This window comes from Bison bison, unplaced genomic scaffold (assembly GCF_000754665.1).
Source record: "Bison bison bison isolate TAMUID 2011002044 unplaced genomic scaffold, Bison_UMD1.0 scf7180017864379, whole genome shotgun sequence".
Classification (NCBI taxonomy): Eukaryota; Metazoa; Chordata; class Mammalia; order Artiodactyla; family Bovidae; genus Bison; species Bison bison.
The window spans coordinates 9251970-9260062 of record NW_011494951.1 but is presented as its reverse complement, the minus strand read 5'-3'; the positions used below and the strand labels follow the sequence as shown (position 1 = coordinate 9260062).

Genomic DNA, 8093 nt, shown 5'->3' with positions numbered 1-8093 from the left:
CTTTCCAATGAACATACAGGACTGATTTCCTTTAGAATAGACTGGTTGGATCTCCTAGCAGTCCAAGGGACTCTCAAGAGTCTTCTCCAACACCACGGTTCAAAAGCATCAATTCTTTGGCGCTCAGCTTTCTTTATAGTTCAACTCTCACATCCATTCATGACTACTGGAAAAACCATAGCCTTGACTAGATGGACCTTTATTGACAACGTGATGTCTCTGCTTTTTAATATGTTGTCTAGGTTGGTCATAACTTTTCTTCCAAGGAGTAAGTGTCTTTTTATTTCATGGCTGCAACCACCATCTGCAGTGATTTTGGAGCCCCCCAAAATAAAGTCTGCCACTGTTTCCACTATTTCTCCATCTATTTGCCATGAAGTGACAGGACCAGATGCCATGATCTTCGTTTTCTGAATGTTGAGCTTTAAGCCAACTTTTTCACTCTTTTCTTTCACGTTCATCAAGAGGCTCTTTAATTCTTCTTCACTTTCTGCCATAACGGTGGTGTCATCTGCATGCTGTAATGACAGAACTCCATCTTTTCCCCTGCCAGGCCAGAAACATTGGAGTCATCCTTGAGTCCTCTGTGAGTCTCACACGACACATCACGTCCAGTCCATCAGAAACCTTACCTGCTTCACCTTCATATTATATTGAGACTCCAACCAGCTCTAAACACCTCACTGTTGCCACCCTGGTCTGGCACGGTTGTCTCTTAGGGACTTTTTGTAAGAGTCTCCTGACTTAAGCTTCCCTTGTGGCTCAGCTGGTAAAGAATCTGCCTGCAATGTGGGAGACCTGGGTTTGATCCCTGAGCTGGGCAGATCCCCTGGAGAAGGGAAATGCTACCCACTCCAGTATTCTTGCCTGGAGAATTCCATGGACTACGGTCCCTGGGGTCACAAAGAGTTGGACACTACTGAGCGAACTTCTCTGACTTCTCTGCTTCCAGCCTCACTTACCTACAATCCATTCTCTGTATTGAAGCCAGAGTGAATTGTTTAGTGTGTAAGTGAGGTCATATCATTCCTTTGCTCAAAATTCTCCAGTGACCTCCCTCTCTTAATAGAGTTAAGCACAAAATCCTTCAATGGCCTATAGGCCTTGTAGGATCTACACTTGAATCTTCTTGGCTCCGAGCCTTTGCAATGGATCTGCTTAGAACTCTCTTTCCTAAGCTTTTTCGGACTCTCCCTCTCTTTCATTTCCCTCAAGGCTCTGCTCATATTTCATTTTATCAGAGACATCCTCCCTGAATGCTTACAATAACTGCCCCCCCACCCCCTTGGAGCTCCCCAACCACCTTATAGAGATTTCTTTTTCCGTGGTATTTATCACCAGTTGACATATATATTTATTTGTTGCCATCTGAACATTCTCATTAGAACACAAGTTATAGGAGGGCAGGAATCTTTGGTCATTGTTTAGCCCCAGAGCCTAGGACTGCTGTACCCAGTAGACATGATAAATGTTCGTTGAATGAATGACTAAATCATTCTTTTCTGGCCGTGTCTTCCTTGGCCACATTCTGGAGCCCTTCAGCGTATCATTGTCATCCTTGAGGTGCTGAGAAGATTAAAGGAGAGAACACAGGAGAAATGGCAGGGCTGACATATTATAAGACCTTCTTAACAGCTGTGGAATTGGAATCTTAACTGGACTTGGTCACGTAAGCAGCTCATCTGAAGCACTCAAGCTTTCTTTGACCCTAACAAGGAGTTAGAATGTTGAAGGGAAATAAAACATCTGAAATTCTATTGTCTCCTGTTCAGACCTTCTCACAGGCTACAAAGAATGGAGGAAGGGAAATGCCGCAAGCAGCCAAGAAAAATAAAAGGGCGAGGAGGTAATCTAGAGAGAACCAGAGGGCAGATAGTCAACATAAAATGCTACAGGACACGGGAACTCTCTGAAGCACAACTCTGGTAATTATGAAGTGGGGAAAAAGGAACTGTGCAATATTTTAGTGGCTAAAAGAAGATCCTCCATAAATTGAAAATGTTACATATGAATGAAATAGAAGCAGAACATGAAAAATGTGATGGGGTTGATTTTTTTTCCCTCCGTGTGTATTCCTGATCATTACCTTTGAATGAGTTTCCAAGGAAATCGAATGACATCAAGATTTATCTTGTTATGAACACTGTTGCTGAGAAAACAAATCAATACTCCCTAACGTTAATATGCAGCTTGTCATCATCATGCGTATTGAGTGTGTGTCATTAATAATATATTCCTCCTGTAACATCAGAATGAGAGCTGTGGTTCAGTGTAGCCTTATTTGTGCTCTCTCTAGACGCACCCTATCGCTAGGGCTCACAGGAACACTTCCAGCCAGCAGTAAAAGCCTCTGCACGGGAGGCGATGGAGGGATCCTCTGAGGTTAAGCTTGGACAGGCTCCGCGATTTGCCATTATGTTTATTAAACGTCATGTTCAAAACTTGACCGCTGCAGCCCTCCTCCATGGCCCCCTGCCTCTCTGTTTCGGGGCTCAGCCTTGTTTTGCGAGGCCAGTAACTCGTGTCTCTTAGTCCACCATTCTGGAAATATTTACAACTGAAAAGCACAGACTCCCCCCTTGTGAAAGGACTTTGGTTACTTTAGGTCACCGATTGATTTAGTTTAACTCAATGCAGGAAACCAAAGATATTTTTCAAGGAACGTACTGACACCTTCACCCAAACAATTGGACCTTCTCCGAGGGCCATTAAGTAATCAGAGTCCTACCCAGAGTGTCTTGTGGTAGACTCTATAGGACGCAGGAAAAAAGGATGGAAAGTATATGAAGAGGGTGGCATTGTATGTGAGGCATTTCAACCTTGGCTGCTTAAAAGATAACATAATAGGTTCGATCTTCTAATATCTCCATGAAAAAGAAAGAAAGAAAGAAAGATAATATAATATATGTACCCTACTCCAGAACACTGAAGACATAGTTTTATAGAAAGAGTGAGGACTTTGTAAACAATTGTATGGACCTGGGTTCAAATTCCAGCTCTATTTATCAGTTATGTGATCTGGGAGCAATGCCTTCAGCCCTCTGAGATACATTTCTGTATCTGTAAACTTGTGATTATAATTCCTACCTTGATAAGTGATTGTTTTATTAGGGTTAAATGATATAATCTCCATGACTCAGGGCTTCGCTGATAGCTCGGTTGGTAAAGAAGCCGCCTGCAATGAAGGAGACCCTGGTTCAATTCCTGGGTCAGGAGTATCCCCTGGAGAAGGGATAGGCTACCCACTCCAGTATTCTGGCCTGGAGAATTCCATGGACTGTATAGTCTGTGGGGTAGCAAAGTGTTGGACACAACTGAACGATTTTTCACTTTCACTTTCTTTCAAATGATGATAGAATGTATGTAATAAATTGCCCATCACGGACCAGGCTATCAATACTGAAAAGTGGTATTTTTAAGAAAAGGTGATCCTAGATGGGGGAAGGCAATGGCAGCCCACTCCAGTACTCTTGCCTGGAAAATCCCATGGACGGAGAAGCCTGGTAGGCTGCAGTCCATGGGGTCGCTAAGAGTCGGACACGACTGAGGGACTTCACTTTCACTTTTCACTTTCATGCATTGGAGAAGGAAATGGCATGTTCTTGCCTGGAGAATCCCAGGGACGGGGAGCCTGGTGGGCTGCTGTTTATGGGGTCACACAGAGTTGGGCATGACTGAAGCGACTTAGCAGCAGCAGCAGCAGAGGGAGGAAAGTAGAAGAAAGTTATAAGGAGGGTTAAAAAAAAGGGGGGGGAGGGAAATGGAATCATAAGAAAGACCTTCTGCTGCTGCTACTGCTGCTAAGTCACTTCAGTCGTGTCCAACTCTGTGTGACCCCAGAGACATCAGCCCAGGAGGCTCCCCGGTCCCTGGGATTCTCCAGGCAAGAACACTGGAGTGGGTTGCCATTTCCTTCTCCAATGCATGAAAGTGAAAAGTGAAAAGGAAGTCGCTCACTCGTGTCCGACTCTTCGCGACCCCATGGACTGCAGCCTACCAGGCTCCTCCATCCATGGGATTTTCCAGGCAAGAGTACTGGAGTGGGGTGCCATCGCCTTCTCCAAAGAAAGACCTTAGGTGACATCAAATCTTTCAGGAACACCTTCGGTTCTCAACTTTGAGTCACTGGACCGAATAACACTTCTCACCCACGCCTCAGCTGGGCCCAGGGCAGTTTCCTTTCTGTTTCCTTTTAGGGTGTTTCTGAAACCTTCCTCTGTCTTCAATCCCATGAGCCTATTCTACCCATGGACAGCACTTAGCTTTTTCTGTCTTATCTTGTTAAAGCCTGGACCTCTGGGCAGGTCGAAACACACCCTGTTTGATTTCTTTACCTAATTCTCCAAGTTCTTCCAGCCATTGCTTCCTAGAGTGACAAGCAGCTTTATAGAATCATTTTATCAGCTCAATAGAGTGCGTATGGTCTTCAAAGAGTACATATAAACACCGCATCTGAGCTGTGGGATGATATACGCCCAGTGCATTCACTGCGTGAGCGCGAAATGTTTCCGGGCCCTCCCTGGGGTTCATCCCGCGGTGCTTTGAGCACTCAAAGCCTTTCATAAATCTCCTATGGCAGTTATCTCGCTGTGCTGTTATCTGTTCATAGGTCTGTCTCTCCAGCAAACTCCGAGCTCCTGACCTGGTCTGGGTCCCTTTTGCACACTCTAAACTTCAGCAGCTTGCTGAAGCCTGGTGCCCTGGACTGTTCAGTGCATGTTTGGTTGAATGACTCCTTAAATAAGCTCGAGGAGATCCGTTTGCCAGAGATTTCTTTCTGGTGCTGAATTTACTTGCAGAAAAGGTTATATGAACATCCAGTAACATCTATGGATTTCCCCTTAGGCTTTATTAGCCTTTCAGAGCCCCTTTTTGCAATGAAGGGAAAGGATCAGCTTAATTCGCAGCTGATAGAATTCTTTGTCTCTTGGCGAGAGCAGTCAGCCTTTGTCTGTAGCAGCCCTTCCTCTGTCTAATGCTGAGGAAAGTGAAGCTTGCGGTAACTAGTACTTTGCCCCTTGAACCGACTCACACGAAAAGACCCAGAAATGCAGCCGGCAACCAGTGTTTCTGGGGGACGGGAATGCAACAGGATGGCGGGCACGTTCCAGGAAGGAAGTGGAGGGAGATTTTAGAAGGCATTCTCCCCCAGGGGCTGTCATGAGCTGGACTTACATTTCCTGCAAGCTAGGCACCAGGCAGTGGCTCTAAGCAAAGCAGCCCGAGTCGTGCTCCTTGTTTTCATCTCAGAAGTAAAGCATAAATATTATAACGACAAGGACTCCTACGTTTACAATTCATTAAATCGGCTCAGGGTGTCCCGGGGAGAGGCTGACCTCCAAGCTTGCGCTAGCAGGACCTCACTGCTCCAGCCCTGCTCCCGGGAGGAACTGATTTACCTTAAGGAACTTTTCAGGGCACTTTGCAGATTCTGCTTTCTGTGTTGAAAGTGGAGCGAGACGGCTCTCCCTGGTGATGCTTCTAAAAAATTCCGGAGGGCAAAGGCTGAGTGTTGGGGCGGCTCCTGGGCTGCTCCCTGGGAAGCTGCAGCCACGTCTCAGCAAAAACACCCGCTTAGCAACCCGTTCCTAAGGAAGGTCACTCCGCAGCTTTTTTTTTTCTTTTAAAGTGACAGGTTACTTCTAGCAGAGAAGCACACACCAGGGTGAGCAGAAGCGCACAGCTCACAGGAGAAGCACACAGAGAATGAGTCTGGGGGCGCTGGGCAGACAGGAGGCCAAGTTTTCAGAGCAGCCCCCTCCCTCACATTATCGGTCACTGGGAACTCCTGATCAATGGCAGGCAGGCGATGCTCAGAGATGGGTGGCTTAGAATCAGGAACGGTCCTTGTTACAGGGTGAGGATGTCCGACTTGTCTGCCTCTCATGCTCCCTGAGGTTGGTGTGGACTGTTCTCTGGTTAAACGTGGAAAATTGAATGTGCAAGATGACTTTGCTTATTCTCTGAATCAACCTGAACTTATTGAAAGAGGAGATCACTGGTAAGGCTCAAAAAGCAAAGGAAATGGAAAAAGAGGCAAAGCCAATGATTGAGGACTGGAATGAACAGACCAAAGAAAGCCACAGGCTGAGTATCCTAGGACGTGTGTATGTGGGTATCTGGGTCCTTCTGCGTGTGTCCCCGTCTGTGTGTGTTTGCGTGTGTCTCTGTGTGTGTATATATCTGTGTGTGTCTGTGTATGTATTTCTGTGCGTGCATCTTTGTATATGTATGTGGGTGCATCTGTGTGTCTGTCTGTGTCTCCATATATGTGTATGTGTGTCTGTCTGAGTGTCTAGGTCTGTGTGTACACGTGTATGTCTGGGTGTATGTATCTGCATGTGTGTGTGAGTCTCTGTATGTGTATGTGTGTGTATCTGTGTGTGTGTGCATCTCTCTGGGTGTGTGTGTCTCTGTGTATATGTCTAAGAGTCTGTGTCCATGTGTTTGTGACTATGCATGTATGTGTGCCTGCGTATATGTATCTGTGTGTGTGTGTTTATGTATGTGTGTGCATCTGTGTGTGTGCATCTGTGTGTGTGTGGGGAGGGGTGGGGTGGGTCAGCTAGGCACCAGAATGAGGGCATGAGCTGGTCTGCTCAGCAGCACTTCAGAGAGGCCCTGGGTTTTGCCCTGCAGTGCGCTGGGCTGAATTGTGTCCCCTGGAAAGATATGTTCAAGTCTTAATTCCCAGGACCTCAGAATATGACGTTGTTTGGAGACAAGGTCTTTACAGAGGTAATCAGTTTAAAGTAAGGTCATTAAGCTGGGCCCTAATCAAGTAGGGGGCTTCACTGGTGGCTCAGCTGGTAAAGGATCCGCCTGCAGTGCGGGAGATCTGGGTTGGATTCCTGGGTTGGGAAGATCCGCTGGAGAAGGGATAGGCTACCCACTCCAGTATTCTTGGACTTCCCTATGGCTTAGCTGGTTAAGAATCTGCCTGCAATGCAGGAGACCTGGGTTCTATCCCTGGGTTGGGAAGATCCTCTGGAGAAGGGAAAGGCTATCCATTTCAGTATTCTGGCCTGGAGAATCCCATGGACTGTATGGTCCCACCTTCACTGGCATCAAATTGGAAAACACAGGACATTATTTTCTGGAGGAACTGAATGGTCACAAATAGCAGGTCCCAGGCACAGGCATTTCTGGCTCCTTCAATGAAAGAAGCATCATGTTGCCTTTACAGAAAGGCAATAGAGAGAAACCGAGAGGGTCTCAGGTTAAGAAATGCAACTTGCAGTTATACAGAAAGAGAGTCAAGCAAGCAAAAAGTACAATGTGTCAAAGAAGTAACGCAAAGAAGATTCTCAGAATTGAAAGAAGTCTTTCAGTTGAAAGAGCCTGTGACCCAGCGCTGGGCTGGGACCCCAGGAGAAAACTGCTCTGTCTCAGCTCACCAGCTCTGCATGTGGCAGGAGAAATATTCTCCAGGGAGTTCATAACCCCGGCCTGCACCAGGTTGCTGAATTGCCTTATTTATGCTATGTACATCATCTAGGAACTCCCCAGGGGACACATTTTAAAAATGGGCTCAGGCTACTGTATCAGGCTACTGTTGGGTGCCCAAGGGCAGATACAAAACTTTTCTGGAGACACACACCCTCAACTAGTCCATTCAGAGTTGCTGCAGATAAACCTGATCCATGCTGCAGTCCATGGGGTTGCGAAGAGTCGGACACGACTGCGTAATGACGAAAAAACCTGCTAAAGGTGAGCTCACAATCCAAAATCAGACGCATAGGAGGACAATTCCAGGAGTCTGCCGACAGTCAGAGGGCGCAAAGATACCCAAGAACTTCTGATGATACAGTGATTGTATGGAGAATCAGAAAACACAAGGACCCTAAAGGTGAACTCACAATCCAAAATCAGACGCATAGGAGGACACATCCAGGAGTCTGCCGACAGTCAGAGGGCGCAAAGATACCCAAGAACTTCTGATCATACAGTGATCATATGGAGAATCAGAAAAAACAAGGACCATTAAAGAACTTAAAAGGAGGCTTTGAAACTATGAAAGAGGGCGATGCTGTCAAAAAGATCAGGAAAAGGTGAAAAAGAACCAGCTAGAGCTTTTAGAAGTGAATAATAAA

General features: G+C 46.2%; 1 protein-coding gene across 2 annotated transcripts in view; it reads right to left on the bottom strand.

Annotated features, from left to right (window-relative positions):
* CC2D2A (coiled-coil and C2 domain containing 2A) overlaps positions 1-5554 on the bottom strand; it is a 132878-nt gene extending 127324 nt beyond the window's left edge. For both annotated transcript variants that reach the window (XM_010857285.1, XM_010857287.1), the window contains exon 1: positions 5400-5554. The gene's annotated coding sequence lies outside the window, so the exon portion shown is untranslated. The remainder of the gene's footprint in view (positions 1-5399) is intronic.
* Positions 5555-8093: the final 2539 nt, after the last annotated feature.